This window comes from Phyllostomus hastatus, unplaced genomic scaffold, assembly GCF_019186645.2.
Source record: "Phyllostomus hastatus isolate PE091 unplaced genomic scaffold, TTU_PhHast_1.1 phas_scaffold_78, whole genome shotgun sequence".
NCBI lineage: Eukaryota > Metazoa > Chordata > Mammalia > Chiroptera > Phyllostomidae > Phyllostomus > Phyllostomus hastatus.
The window spans coordinates 42,501,363-42,517,003 of record NW_025334041.1 but is presented as its reverse complement, the minus strand read 5'-3'; the positions used below and the strand labels follow the sequence as shown (position 1 = coordinate 42,517,003).

Sequence of the window (15,641 nt, the reverse complement as noted above, 5' to 3'; positions counted from 1 at the left end):
AAGATACTGAACTTCTAGGCAATAGAGGTTGATTTCCAGTGGAAACTCAACAGAGGGCATGTTTACCTATGAGGTTCCTTTTTTTCCAGATCTCACATGCCTTACACATTTAAATACATTGCAAGGCAATCTAATGAATATATTAATGAGCCAGATTTTTCAATTCTTCCACTTAAACCCTGCAGAAGTTGGATCATCAGAAAGCGAAAGGCCTTGGCCTTGTTTTCCATTGCATGCAAGAGCAACTTCCTTGTGTTAAGACAGAGCATTATGCTCTCAGTACTATTATATTCTCAATAAAAGAAATGCCTATTGAAACAAAGTATATCTTTTACAAAACTATAGCTGAGGACAGGCTATATTCTGTGTTGTAATATCTCTTATAAAAGAACTAACAAAATTGATTTTATCTCTCAGTGAATGCCAGGACAGGTTTTGTTTGTAGGCTATTTATATATTTTTTTCTATCACACAATTTCATCAGAGAGCCACTGAAAAAGAGTGCAAGATAATTCTTTCCATCTGTGGGTCCAGGTAATCTAGATATATTCAGTCACTCATCTGCTTGTGGTAATTAGGTCAACTCAGATACCAAGTACCACATATTGTTTTGATTCTCTTGGGATGCTCTTTTATTTTACTTCCCATCCATCTTCAAAACACTAGTCTCTTTACTGAAGATCATGAGAGAGCATTTTGAATGTTAGGACAGGATACTGACAAATTGATTGTTGGACTTCACAGACACTTTTACATTTGACTTCTTGCTTCTATGAGTCTATATGGGGGCAACGTTTATGCATATTATTCTTGATTTTCATCAGCCTGATGTCATTTCTATAAAAAAATAGCAGTGGCCCCCAAACTGCCTAATTAGTTTTTTTCAGTGGTGAAATAAATGTATACTCTATTTTTTAAAAACATTAAAGTCAAAAATGTTCACTCTCCCTCATTTCCCAACCCTGTTCCCTTAATTAATCAATGCTAATAGTTCCTTATACATCTTATAGAAATTAAATTACCTTTAAATTACCTTTTAACTAGATTTTATTTTCAATAGGTCACTTCTTTATTAAAACTATTTTTCACAGTTATAGTATGAATTATAAAATCAAATAAGTGATTAAGAATCACTTAGCTATCTGTCAGCACTGACAGATTTAAAAAAAACACTAAGTTTACCAATCTTCCATCTATTTATCTGTGAAAAAGCCTGCCATGTCTGATTGGCTTTATACAGAGATTTAATGTTAAATGATAGACTGTATAGATTCTTAAATTATAAAGTCTTAGATCTGAGAGTAAGTTTAGAACTGAATTGGTATTACTTCTTGATTTTGTAAATGAGGTAACTAACAGTGTGAGGACTAAATGAATTATATATAAGATAAATTGGAACTGGGGAAGTAGCAACTACCTGTAGGTACACACACAAAAAATCACAGAATAACACAGACACTGTCTCCTTCACTGGTAAGAAAATGCATAATAAATTAGGATGCATTTTCCTAATTTCTTAGGATGAGATCATACTAAGTAGGGTGGACACCAATCCAAAACCACCAGTAAATTTACTGAAAGAGGAAAAGTGGACAGGTACACATACACAGGCAACACTCTATGTGAAGATGAAGTCAGAGATCAAGGTGATGCTACTATATGCCAATAATGCCAAAGACTTCCATCAAGCGACCAGAAGCTAGATAAAGGGCATGGCAGAGATTTTTTCTTACAACCCGTAGGAAAAACTGACCCTGCCAACACTTTGACTTTGGAATTTCAGAACTGTAAGAAAAGAAATGTCTGTTATTTAAGGCACTCAGCTTGTGCTAGTTTGTTACAGCAGCCCCAGAGAACTAATACATGTATGAACACCAGAAGAGAAGAAACTAGGTCTGGAGCTTGGGTTTTGATGTTCTCTTGAGGCAGAGGGGAAAAAATGCTATTAACTGAATTAGCTAAGTTTGAGAACTGAGAACTTTTCATGTTTGGTTCCTGGATGCATTCTTAAAAACTTAAGAATTATGAAAAAAGGAGTCTATCTTAAAAATAAACCTTTGAATTTCAGTTATTTCTTGGTTCTGAGGATTCCATGTGACAGTAGCAGCTTTATATATATATATATAGTCATGACCAGAATCTTAAGTGTGTCTGAGTTCAAGATTTTCATTCAAGTTGAATCAGTTATTTCCCAGCCAAAAAAAACACTTTTATCCATTATTTCCATGGCTGTATAGGAAATTGCCAAATGTGAAGAGGTGCTGAAAAATATGACTAATATCAAATGATTTGGCAATGATTTTCATTATTTGAATGCTTATGGTAAATGATTTGTACATTTTTTCTAATTTTAAAACTATTCTTGCATGTAACTAGTCAAAGGAATAGACATTTCCTAAATTGAATGGATGAACAAAAATTGAATGGATTGAATCCATTGAACGGATTCCCTTACTTAAGGGAATAATAATACCACTGTGGTTTTTCCGATGTTGCCATTCTGTCCTTATTAGCAAGTAAGAACATGTATTTTTTGTTTGTTTTTTGTTTTTGTTTTCATTTCATTTTCTCATAGTCTTTCTCTCAAAGCACTTTATGTTTATATTTCTACTGTCATTAGCAAATCACTTATTAACACAAGGAGATTTACTTTTTAATTGTCCTGGCAGATACTCATATGATTTTTTACCAACATTTCACCTCACAGAAAAATCGGTCTCCTGTTAAGGTTTCATTTTCAGAGTACATTATTTAAGATAATAACACTTTACCATGAGCTTTTTTTTTTTCACATTCTCTATTTAGACTTATGGTAAGAGAAATCTCCCTGAATAGCACTGTCATCCTGCTTTCCACTGCTCAGTACTGCTGACACAATGAAGCACTAATATTTTTCCAAGCACTCAAGGAAGGCCCTCTGCAACCTCCACTTAGTCTTTCTCCAGCTCCCTCATCCACTTATGTGCTAAACAAAGTCTGTGCATCTCATTTCCACTCAACTCACAGTTTGCTAAAGCCTCTACCTTCCTGGGACTTTCACTTCTCCTCAAGTTTATTACTGTTGGAGTACTTAACCATCTCCGTGGCCAGGATCCTATGTGAAACCTTTCCTCACACCTTACCTGGTTTCCCTAAGCAGAAATGATCTTTCCCTCTGCTTTCATAGAGCTATTGGTTCACACAGATATACACTGGCTTGTGAGAACATGTGTGTGAGTACGTTTTCCAGCACTTGAGGGCAAGAGATATTTCCCATGTAAGTGGTTATTACTCATTATATCTGCATCTATGAAAGTGAACACAAATAAATTGCTGTAGTAGATCTAATGTGATCACAGAGACCTCAGATCACTTTAACTTCCTCAGTCACTTGTTCTCAGTTACCTGGTAAATAGTGTCACTTCTTTATCTGTGGCCTATAATATTTAATTCTTCATAATATTATCAGATTGCTTAAACCCATTACTTCTTGACCCCAATAATCCTCATCTTTCTTATATTAAATGGATAATTTCTTAATCTGTATCATTTTCATTTTACCCTGGCATGGTTTAAAAACTTTTTATTTGACAAAAACTCTGTCCCATAAGCATTAGCTGTTTGAAATAATTAATAACTTATTGTCTATCACATAAGCATCTTGAAGAACAATAAATAGTACATTAAACCAAAATATTGATCTGATCCTGATGTAAAACCAACTATTAATTCATTATAATTTTATCAAATTATTTGACATGTGCCCTGGCTGGCATAGCTCAGTGGATTGAGCATGGGCTGTGAACCAGGCATCGCAGGTTCGATTCCCAGTCAGGGCACATGCCTAGGTTGCAGGCCACGACCCCTAGCAACCGCACATTGATGTTTCTCTCTCTCTCCCTTTCTCCCTCCCTTCTCTCTCTAAAAATAAATAAAAAAAAATCTTAAAAAATTATTTGACACGTGAGCAACACTAAATATTTTCATTTCCCCCTACTCAATGCTGCCTTAATCACCTTAAACATACGCCCTTCTGTTTTTCCATAAACCCAATGACTCTTTGTGTGTTACCTCTGCTCCACTGGGGATCATCCCGACCTTAAGAAATTGCTTGTCTCCACAGTTTCATGCCCTCTGAGGGATTCATTTTTCCTCTTAGGTTTTCAACAAGGTCTATACTGTGCATGGATTATCTCACCCTTCAAGCTCTGGTTTTTTGTCTGGTCTCTCCTACCTTGTATCTTTTCCTTGAGCTCCATTTCTGTATTTCCAACAGACTGGTCTCCCCACCCAGAGAAACTGACTTTTTCCCTTTAACATCATAAAACTGAAGGGATTGTTTAGAGCTATACCCTGTTTATCCCTCTAGACTTTGGCTGAGAAGTTTGAGAAACATAAAAAATGAAAACATGAATAAAATATAAGTACAGTTTTTATTTGACAATAGTTCATGTATATATTGTTTATGAATGGACATATACCTAATTCTAAGGTAAACTGCCTCAAAATCATATCTTACAAAAATCTTAAGTAAAAATATTATTACAATATTATTTAGAAGTTTTGATATCAGCCAGCATCATTTTATATATATTCATATATATATATATAAAGCATACTCTGATGACAATAAATTATTGTTAGAAATTATCAGAGGGAATCTATACTGTAATGTATGATTTAAAATGTGTTAGTTGGCACATAGTTTATTATAAAAATGTAAGAACAAGAATAGTAACATGGTACACTTGATAAAAATAAATAGGAAAATAAGACACAGTTTTATTAATGAAATAAATAAGCATTGTCACAATCTGTGAACAATGTCTAATTAAGAGATTACTTGCATTTCTTGAAATGTTTTATTTGCTTGCCCTATAGCAAAATGTTGTCATATAAGTTATCTTATACAAGATATAAGATAACTCTGTTTCAATGCACAACAGCTCTTACAGTTTAATTACACAAATAAAATAAATTACAACTGCTTTTGAAGTGAATATCAACTATGCCTCTGATAGTATTTAATGTAATGAGAATATGGTAATAAGGGCAGATCATTTAATAAATATAAATGCTCAGATTGTCTTATCTCTATTGTATTTATTAATCAAACTATTCAATGCTATTAGATAATTTCAGTTCGTATTGGTAACTAAGCAACACGCTTATATCACATCCTTGTAATGTCCTTGATGGTCAAAGCTATGGCTTTATTAATTGCAGTGTCTGCACCAACTAGCATACTGCCTTACATATAAAAAGTCCTCAGTAATTTGTGTGCTGAATACAGATGTGAAAGGAAGTTCAAAAACTATTCACTAAGTTTACACAAGTCAAACAGATAAATTTTCTGCTTGTTTCTTCCATCAGAGAAAAATCTTTTCAAGAGAAGTGGAACATTCACCATTTACAGCCACTTTTGAGTTTTATATTTATGTGGTTCATTATTTTTTCCAGAAGGAAAATATTTCTAATCTGTTGTGAAAACAGAGTTTTATCATTTTTGAAACTTTAACAATATAAAATATATGTACATTAATCAATGCATTCTTTTCTCTTTTAGAACAAAATGTGCTATGCAGAGAAAGTCAATCCACTTAAAATAACAGATGAGAGTAACAAACTCGGGTCCACATCATTAATTTTGATAAATATTCAAGAAGCCTTAAATTCTTTAGCTTAAAAAAGACATCTCTTACCTTTTAAGTAAAATAATTTTACCATCATTTTTCATTTAACATTCCCATGTATTATTTTATTTGTACATAAAAGAGGCTATTCTGAAATTTATAGACTTACAAAAAGAGCAGTATATTCATAAATTGTTGATTCATTATTTTTGTCAATATCCACAAAACTTTACAATTAAGTGATATTATTTCTCAGTAGGGATAAGCATATTAAAAAAGGCTTATTTAGGGATTCATAAAATAATACAAGTAAATTATAAATAGAACATCAGCATTCATTATCTTCTGAGTGTTGTTTTTGCTTAAAGAATAAAATACTAAATTGGAAATTAGAAAAATTGGATGTTGTTTCTGTCTTGCTTTGTAACCATGGGCAAATCATTCCTCTTCTCAGGGTTTTAGCCTCTTACTTAGGAAAAAAGAGGTTAAATAACATGACCTTCAAAGACTCTTCTAATTAAAATTAATAACAATAATTAATTATAATAATATTTAATATGTGCCAAGCATATTTAATTCTCACAGCACTCTATGTTATAGATGCTATTCTTATCTTCACTCTACATATAAAAAACTGAGTCCAGAAAGGTTGAGTAACTTGCTCAAAGGTCCCATGGCTTAATGGTGGCAGTGCTAAGAATCAAACCTAGGTAGCATGGATCCATAATCTATGCTTCTAACTGCTACAGTCTACTGACCTTTCAATGAAGAATACTACATTTCTGCTTATGGCATTCATTAAAAATTCTGTTTTTCCCTCTTGATTAGAGTGAAATAGAATAAGCTTTAGAGTCAATAATATTGTTTTTTATCCTAATAATATTGTGTCTTTTTTATCCCAACTCTATCATTTAACTGCTCTGTGACCTTGGGCTAGGTATTTAAAACTCAGAGTCTGTTTCTTCACCTGTGAAGTGAGAATACTCACATATATCACAAAAGACAAAAGATGCATGGTCTAGCATAGTTCTTGTCATACAAAAGGAATTTAATCAATTATGTTTTCTTTCCTCAACTTAAGCTATAGAAGCTGATGCTGAAACCTAGAATATGAAATCAAAATCATGTAGTAGGCATTTTACAATTCACACTCATAGTAGATCAAATGAGACATAAAATAAGACTAATCCATAAGTGTAGGGAGTCATGTAATAAAATTAAAAAGACAAAACCCAACATGTTACTATAGTATGTACACAGTACTCCAAAGATTTAATAGTTGTGGTTCCTGATAATTTGTTCAGCCTAATATTTACATTAATGCCAGGGACATGCAAATTGTCTCAATTATCTAGTAATAATGCAACAACTTGTTAGAATCCGAGTTTTTTGTCTTTTTAAAATTTTTTTATCTTTATTGTGTTTTTTCATTGCCTTTTAGACCCCTTTACACCCTGAACTTTTCATCTTAATTCCCCCAAAAAACCCCTTCTTCCAAGAGTATGAACTGTAAAGACAAAAGAGTTCAAATAAAGCAGTGCAAACATTAAAAGAAAAAGAGAAATATATAAAACACAAGTATAAGATAATAAAACAATGCGATTGTACAAGATTTTCGTTAGCGTCAGTTAATCATCCACAGATACTCTGAGAACTGTGACACAACGTAGCTCTAAACCAGGAGGTCCACTGTGTGCATGGTAGCTTTCCTCTGGAGGTACTCAGCTGATACTCAGAACAGTTTCTTTGTTTGTTTCTACGTTTTAAAATTAATTAATTTATTTATTTATTCATTCATTCATTCATTCATTTATTTATTTATAAAGATTTTATTTATTTATTTTTAGGGATGGAAGGGAGATAGAAAGAGAGAGAGAGAGAGAGAGAGAGAGAGAAACATCAATGTGTGGTTGCTGGGGGTCATGACCTACAACCTAAGCATGTGCCCTGACTAGGAATCAAACCTGCGATGCCTGGTTTGCAGACCGAGCTCAATCCACTGAGCTACGTCAGCCAGGGCTATTTTTTATTTTGAAGTATTTTTATTGATTTTGCTATTACAGTTTTCCCAGTTTTTCCCCCTTATTCCCCCTCCACCCTGTCCCCCCCCCAACTTTCCAGCATTCCCCCAACCCTTAGTTCATGTCCATGGGTTGTACATATAAGTTCTTCGAGTCCTCTGTTTCCTATACCATTTTTCATCTCTTCCTGTCTATTTTATGCCTACTAATTATGTTTCTTCTTCCCCATACCTCCCCCCCAATCCCTGTCTTCCCCCTACCCACTGAACTCCCTCCATGTGGTATCTGTTTCTCTGATTCTGTTCCTGTTCTGGTTGTTTGCTTAGTTTTTATTTTTGTTGTTTTTCTTTTCTTTCAGGTTCATTTGTTGATAGTTGTGAGTTTATTGTTATTTTGCTGTTCATATTTTTGAGCTTCTTTTTCTAAGTCCCTTTAACACTTCATGTAATAATGAAATTGGTGATGATGAACTCCTTTAACTTGACCTTGTCTGGGAAACACTTCATCTGCCCTTCCATTTTAAATGAAAGCTTCACTGGATAAAGTAATTTTGGATGTAGGTCCTTGCTTTTCATGACTTCAAATACTTCTTTCCAGGTCCTTCCTGCCTGTAAGGTTTCTCTTGAGAAATCAGCTATCCTAATGGGCACCCCTTTGTAGGTAACTCTCTCCTTTCCTCTTGCTTCTTTTACGATTTTGTCTTTGTCTTTAATCTTGGGTAATTTAAGAATGATGTGCCTTGGTGTGTTCCTCTTTGGGTCCAACTTCTTTGGGACTCCCTGGGCTTCCTGCACTTCCTGGAAGTCTATTTCCTTCACCAGATTGGGGAAGTTCTCCTTCATTATTTGTTCAAACAAGTTTTCAATTTCTTCCTGTTCTTCTTCTTCTGGCACACCTATAATTCAGATATTGGAACATTTCAAGTTGTCCCAGAAAATCCTCAGCCTTTCTTCATTTTTTTGGATTCTTGTTTCTTTGTCTGATCCAGTTGGATGTTTATCTCTTCCTTATGTTTCATATCGTTGCTCTGAATCCTGGTTTCCTTCTTGTCACTGTTGGTTCCCTGAATATTTTGCTTTATTTCATTTTGGGTATCTTTCATTTGTTCTTTCATTTTTCAACGAAGCTCAATCAGTTCTGTGAGTATTTTGATTACTAGGGCTTTAAATTCTCCATCAGATAGGTTGGCAATCTCCTCATCACTTAGTTCTGAGGTTTTTCTCTGTTCTTTCATTTGGGCCATAGTTCTTTGTCTTGGTACAGCTGATAGTTTGTAGGGGGCAGAGCCTTAGTTATTCACCCAGCCAGGGCAACTCTCTTTGCTGCGCTGCCTGTGGGGGAAGGGCCAGAGAGGGAACTGTGCAGCTTGCCTGCTCCTCTCTCTTGTGTGAGACTGGGAGAAACTCCCACAGAGGCAATCCCAGCCCTAGCCCACAGTCATCTCTGAGTTTCAGTATTCCCCTTAAGTCAGCCCCTCTCACACAACCCACTGAGCTCAGCCACCAGCCCCACACCTCTGCCTCCTCTCTTCATTTTTTCTGGGTCAGTCAGTGCAGTCTGCCGCCTTACTGGTCTGGTTGTTCTGGTTGATTTTGTCTTTAATTCCTTGGTTGTCAGAGTTCCACGCAGTTTGATTTTCTGGAACTTTTGATTGTTTGTTGATTTTAGATTGGTTGTTATCCTCCTTCCAGTTGTGTGAGGAAGCAAAGGGTTTCTACCTACGCCTCCATCTTGGCCGGAACTCTGAGTTTTTGCTCTTCAACCTCATACACTAAGCCTTCTACAATGAATCCTTAAACAAGCACATAATTTATTTTACTTTTCAAAAATATTTTGTAATATAGAATTTAAACATGATTAATATTATAAGGAACAAAATTACTAAGAGAATGTAAGTAGTACCTTGTCCAATTTTCCTGTTTTACAATTAATCTCCAAAATCAATCCCTCTCTCACATTACAGTACTGTTTTAAATATAGATATAAAAAGATTAAGGAAAAGAATTCTTGGCTTACATCCTCCTCTAAATTTTTGTGTGGTAGACACTTAAATAAATATGTAAGAAGATGGGCTGAGTAAAAAATAAATTGACATTAGGATTAATCTTAAGGAAGATTCAAGGATATGGTTTAATGAAGTCATTTTTTCCTATTAAAATTTTGAATTCAGATTAAGAATCACTTTTCTTTGTTTTTTTTTTCATTGAGTTCTAAATGCTTCGGTTGTTACTGATAAGTTATTATTAAATATTTTTGTTTATTTAAAAAAATGTAACTCAGAAAAAGTCCTCAAAAAATTGTGTTCCTTTGCTTAGTTGATTGTATAAAATAAGTGAATAAACCAATTTTAAACATCTCATCAAAAAAGTTCTAAAGTATTTTTGTATAATTAATGGATTTTATCACTTCTCGGCCTTTTGGTTAAGATCAAGTGTAGTATAATTAATGGATTTTATTTATTGAAACACAGCTTTACTAGGTAAGTTTTAGTATGCAATATTCTGTATACCTAAAGATTTACATAAGATTTAAAAATAAAACACTGTTTGATTCTAAAACTAAAAAATATTATATAAACAAATAACTAGTATACACTAATATAAAAATGTAAACAGAAATTTTAGAATCTACTGTTGATATTAGAGGATTATCTGAATTCTATATATATGACATTTCAACATATTAGACTTAAAGAATTCAGTCTACATTAAAGTAACTAGAATTTATAGTGAATGAAAATATTATAGGTGAATTTAGTTTAACTTATAATCTGTTAAAATTTACTTAAAGTTACAATTTTTTCTTCACAAACTTTAATTACAATTAGGTATAACAGAAGTCACTTCATAATTGTATCATCACAGTTATTTCAGATTTGCCACTCACTAGCATGTAGGTATTTCTCAATGAAAAGAATGTTTGGAAGAAAAATTTAGCAATTTACTTAATATTTATGCATGCATGAGAAAAATTATAAAGGGTACAGGTTATTCTAGGCATAATTATGTAACTACTATAGATGAATTACTATAGCATGTCAAATTTATCAGTTTCAGTTGAAATAGATGTTTAAATTAAAATTATTAAAACATCAAATTAAGTTCTGGTATTGTGAAAATGAACAAATTATAATTTGTGGAATATTTCCAATCTTTAAAAGCATTTCAATGTGAAAGACAGACAATGTCTAAGGAACACAGATTGGACTGTGCTGCAGAATTCAAAAGTCAAAGCACTTATGGATTGATATGTACCTTAAATCTTTCTTCTTGTCATTTCAATATTTTAAAGTGCCAGGTACTGTGATCAGTAATTTAAAAGTCAAATATTTCACTGTTCTCAGTGATTCAAACTAGTATGGTCATAGGACATATGGAAGTAGATTAACTATATTAATCTATTGAAATCAAAATCACAGTAATTAGTTATGTTTTGTTTTCATTGAAATGAAGTCCTTCTTTTCTGGGATTCTGATACTTTTCTGCAGCACAGAAGCAGTAAGATAAAACTATATATAAATTAGAGATAGAAAGAATGCACCTATTATTGTTAGAAAATAAGTGAAGCATCACTATCTGTAGCAAAAAACACATTTAGCAACTCTTCATGCTTATAGGACTACCAAAATAAACCTTTGAATTTTTATAAACTGTCACAAAGCTTAGAATGTTTCAGAACTTATGAAAAGCTAGACATGGATGACTTGAAGTATATGCAAACAGTTTTGTATCGCTTGGGAAAATACTAACTGAGTGGCAATTTTGGAAATGGTGGTTAGTCAAGTGAAAATCACTAAAACATTCTGTTGGTGATTTCTAAAACACATCTTTGGAAAAGCTCTGAGTTCCTAGAACCTGCTAAGGACTGGTAATAGCCTAATAAAAAAGTCTCAGAAGTCATCTAGCTAAGGCTTCCAGGTGGTTCAAAAAGATAGTTAAAAATATGTTCAGGTTCTGGCTGGTGTGGCTCACTTGGTTGGAGCATCCTCCCATAAACCAAAAGGTTACAGGTTTGATTCCTGGTCAGGCCACATGCCTAGGTTGCAGGTTCGGTCTCTGATCCTATGAGAGGCAACCAATCAATGTCTCATTAATATTGATGATTCTCTTCCTCTCTCTCTCCCTTGCTTCCCCTCTCTTCAAAATCAAGGATAATGTACTAAGGTAAGGAAAAAAATAAAAATGTACTCAGATTCTGCTTAAGAATTTCCAGGAGACCTGAGACAGAGGGATGGAGTTTACAATCTGGCTGTCCACACCCTGCTCGTCCTGGGAGTCCTGTTCCCATAGATCTATTACTGAGAACTCAACAGTGTACCCCATCACGTATGATACAATTTCTTTTTTTAATCATTTTTTATTGTTATTCCATTACAGTTGTCCCAATTTTCACCCCGTTGCTATCCTCTGTTTCCCCCATTCTCACCCCTACTCCCACAGTCAACTCCCACACTATTGTCCATGCCCCTGGGTCATTCATCTGTGTTCTTTGTCTAGTCCCTTCCCCTCTGTCCACCATTATCCCCCTCCCCCTTCCCTTCTAGTCACTTTCAGTCTGTTCCACGTTTCCATGCCTGTGGTTATATTTTGTTCATTAGCTTATTTTCTTCATTAGATTCTTCTTATAGATGATATCATATGGTATTTATCTTTATCATATTTTAAAAAATTATTATTATTTACAAAAAAGGTAGGTTCATCAGCTTCAGACCTGAGACCCTTATTCCAGCAGATAAGGTTGGGATTAAATCTAAAATGTTTAGATTCAAGAGAATTCAACTTACAGAATCCAGTTTACAACTATAAGCTCTACCAAGAGCTACTCATAGTAGCTGAATTTTAGATTTTTGCAAGAGTTCTAGAATTAGGAGCAGAGTCTTTCAAACTGTATAATAATGCCAGTGAATCAATTCTGTTAAATCCTTCAAGTATGCCAGGATTAGTGTTTGGTATGTTGAGCACTTTTACATACATTAACTTATTCCATTCTCTTATCCACTAGGAGGTAAGTTCTATTAATATCTCCATGTTAAAGTGGAGGAAATGAATACTCAGAAACTTAAATGTGTTCCAAGAGAAAGGAACTGCAAAAATACCAGGAGAGGAAGAGATAGGAAAAATCACTAAAGTGTGAGACGTTTTTCTATTGATCTCTGTGGCCTTTTAGCCACCAGCTTTATGTTTTTCTTTACTTTCTAGTAGTGTTTGGAGTATACATTTAAAATTGGATCTATGTTCAAAGAAGCAAGTGAGTGCTACTGGAAAGAATGCAGAACTTCCAATCAAAACAGAAGAAAGACATTACTGCTTTGGTTAAATTTGAGTCAGTAGCTTAATCAAACAACAATTAAAAGTTGTGACCTTCACACAGTGTGTTTGTCACTTCCATGATTTTTTTTGTATTTGCCAAATTAAATATAAATATATGTATATACAAAAACAATTGTCCGATATATAAATGTATTAAGAGGGTATCAAAAGGGTCAAACTTCTTATTTTGGAAGACTAAATTAACATATTTAAGAGACTAGTACTTTCTGACTCTTGTAAACAATATACTGTCTTTATATATGATCATGCCTATATAGAAACATATAAATACATGTCCTTTTAAAAATTAAATTAAATTATATAAGGTGACATTGCAGAGGATATCCCAAGAAATTACCAGAAATTAAAAACCTACACATACAGTGTCCACCTTGCTTAAAGGACATAATTTTGTATTGCCTGTTAAATTTAGACAAGAGTATTCATAAGAGTTGTTTAATAGTAATATCTAAAATGGGTTATTTGATCATAGTTTTAATTCATGAAGCAAAAAACATAGAGTATCTAGGGATTTAATATCTTGCATGCATTATAGAGACAGTTAAAACTTAACAAATCCTTGTATTCAAATGATCTTCTGTTGAGTTGTTATCCTGGAATTACTAATGAATTACCTGCTGTGTTACAGATCTCTCAGGCCTGACAATAATCTGTATCAGCAATCAGGACTAAAAAGAAGATTGGAGCCACATGTATCTTCAGCAAGTCATTATCATTGCAGAATTATTATTTACAATTTAAACATTAAGAAAAAAAGTAAAGTGTTTGAAATAAAAACACTAAAACATTTCATATTCACAGCATTATTTTATTTTTCTGGGAAGAAATGTTGATCCAAGAAACTTACTTCCAAAGACTTTACATTGTATTGACCTTTAAAAAATCAAAAAGAAAAATAAGCACTATTTAATATTAAGTGATACTATCTAAAGTACTTTGTGAAGTATGGAAAAACTGACTATAATATTGCCAATGACAGACAAAAAAGATAAAACAATCAGAGAAGAACTTATTTCTATAATTTAAGAAATAAACAATGTGTCACTGTGTTTGATAAAACTTTGTTGTAACCTACAGCATGACAGAACACAGGACAAAACACACAGCACATCACCGTGGGCTTTGCCATGGGGCTCTCCTCAATTAAAGAGATTACTCTGTAAATCAACAAGTAATACTCCTTGGGTGCAATACTAGGTGAAGAAAAGTCTAACAAATTCCAATTTTGCCTCTCAGCCAAAATAGAAATTCTCACATTTAAATGTCCAACACTGTCTGTCTATAACCCTCAAGTTTAAATCTAGAGATGATTACAATGAGTATTAGAAAAAAATTCCTGAGGTGATTTCACTCATTTTGTAGATTGAAAATCTGACATTCAGGCTTGTTTAACTACTCAAACAGTTCAGAATAGCCAGAAGCTGTGATTTCCTCAGATTAGTAAAGATTACCCAGAGGACTCAAAAGTCAAAGTACAACTAAAAAGATAGTCAAGGCATCGAAACTATTTTATCAAGCTTGTTGACAATGCACCCTGGGATACAGGACTCTATCTTCAAAGTGACACTGTGTTAAGTTTTGCTCACTGAACTAGGCATTTTATTCAGGTACAGAGCAGAGTTAGCTGCCAGCTCAGAAATAGTGTTTAAATCTTGGCTACAATTATGCTGAGCCTCAAAAGTTGTTTGCCTATCAAGGAAGCCATTTGTTCTGTTAGAAAATAAAAATAAGCAAATAAAAATAAGTGCCATCACTTTGGTATTCTATCCTAAGACTGCCCCAGTTTTATTTTTAACTTCAGATTTTAAAAAATTAAGTGAAGCAAGCACCCAGCTTTAGTTAATTGTTAGAAAAGTTGAATACATAAGCTAAGAGAAACTGGAAAAAATCTATGGAAGTCATCAAGTCATGTCGTTCTGTTCCTGTCCAAAATGAGCATTTTGGCTTAAAGCAATCTTTAAGAAATGGTGCTCTATCACTTACCACAAACTTAAAACAAGATGTAAGTACATGTCCCCATCATTGCCATTTAGTAGCTTACAAATATTGAAAAAGCCACAAACCTCCCTGAGTTTTAGTTTTAACTTGTGAAAATATATCTATTGACACCATCCTTGCCTCCCACATATTTTGATGTAACTAAATATGACTATATGCATGAATAAACTTACAAACCATAAAATTTATACAAATAAAGCTATTCAGCTAGATTTCTTAATTAAATACTTATCTATTTCAAATTGAGTCAATTCTTTTTGTTCAAGACCTTGATTTGTATCATAATAGGTGAGCCTTGACAATATGCTACAGAATATGAAATTATGGATACATATTTAAAAGGAATACATACTTAATCTGAGCACCTTGATCCCCACATGAAGAAATTTTATTTACAAAAACATCTTTCGGCTATTGTCATTTCGACTTTTGCTTCCTCTTCTCCTACCTAATAATACACACACACACACACACACACACACACACTCTTAAAAACCATTGTAAAAGCACACTGTGTATTTGATTAAACAAGAAATTGTCTCATGTTATGTACTTAAAAATAAAAAGATTTTTTTTCTGAATTCTATTTTAATGCAAATCAACTCCAGCCTTTCAGCACTAGTTTTACCTTTATAATAATTGCTGAATGTTGTCTGGCTTTTCCAAGGCATCCTCACTTG

General features: G+C 33.4%; 1 protein-coding gene and 1 pseudogene across 2 annotated transcripts in view; one reads left to right on the top strand and one right to left on the bottom strand.

Moving 5' to 3' along the window:
* The window catches only part of MAGI2 (membrane associated guanylate kinase, WW and PDZ domain containing 2), a 1,385,030-nt gene that overhangs the window by 1,281,716 nt on the left and 87,673 nt on the right, over window positions 1-15,641 (bottom strand). The gene's annotated exons all lie outside the window — the stretch shown is intronic.
* On the top strand, window positions 10,035-10,152 carry LOC123812329 (annotated as a pseudogene).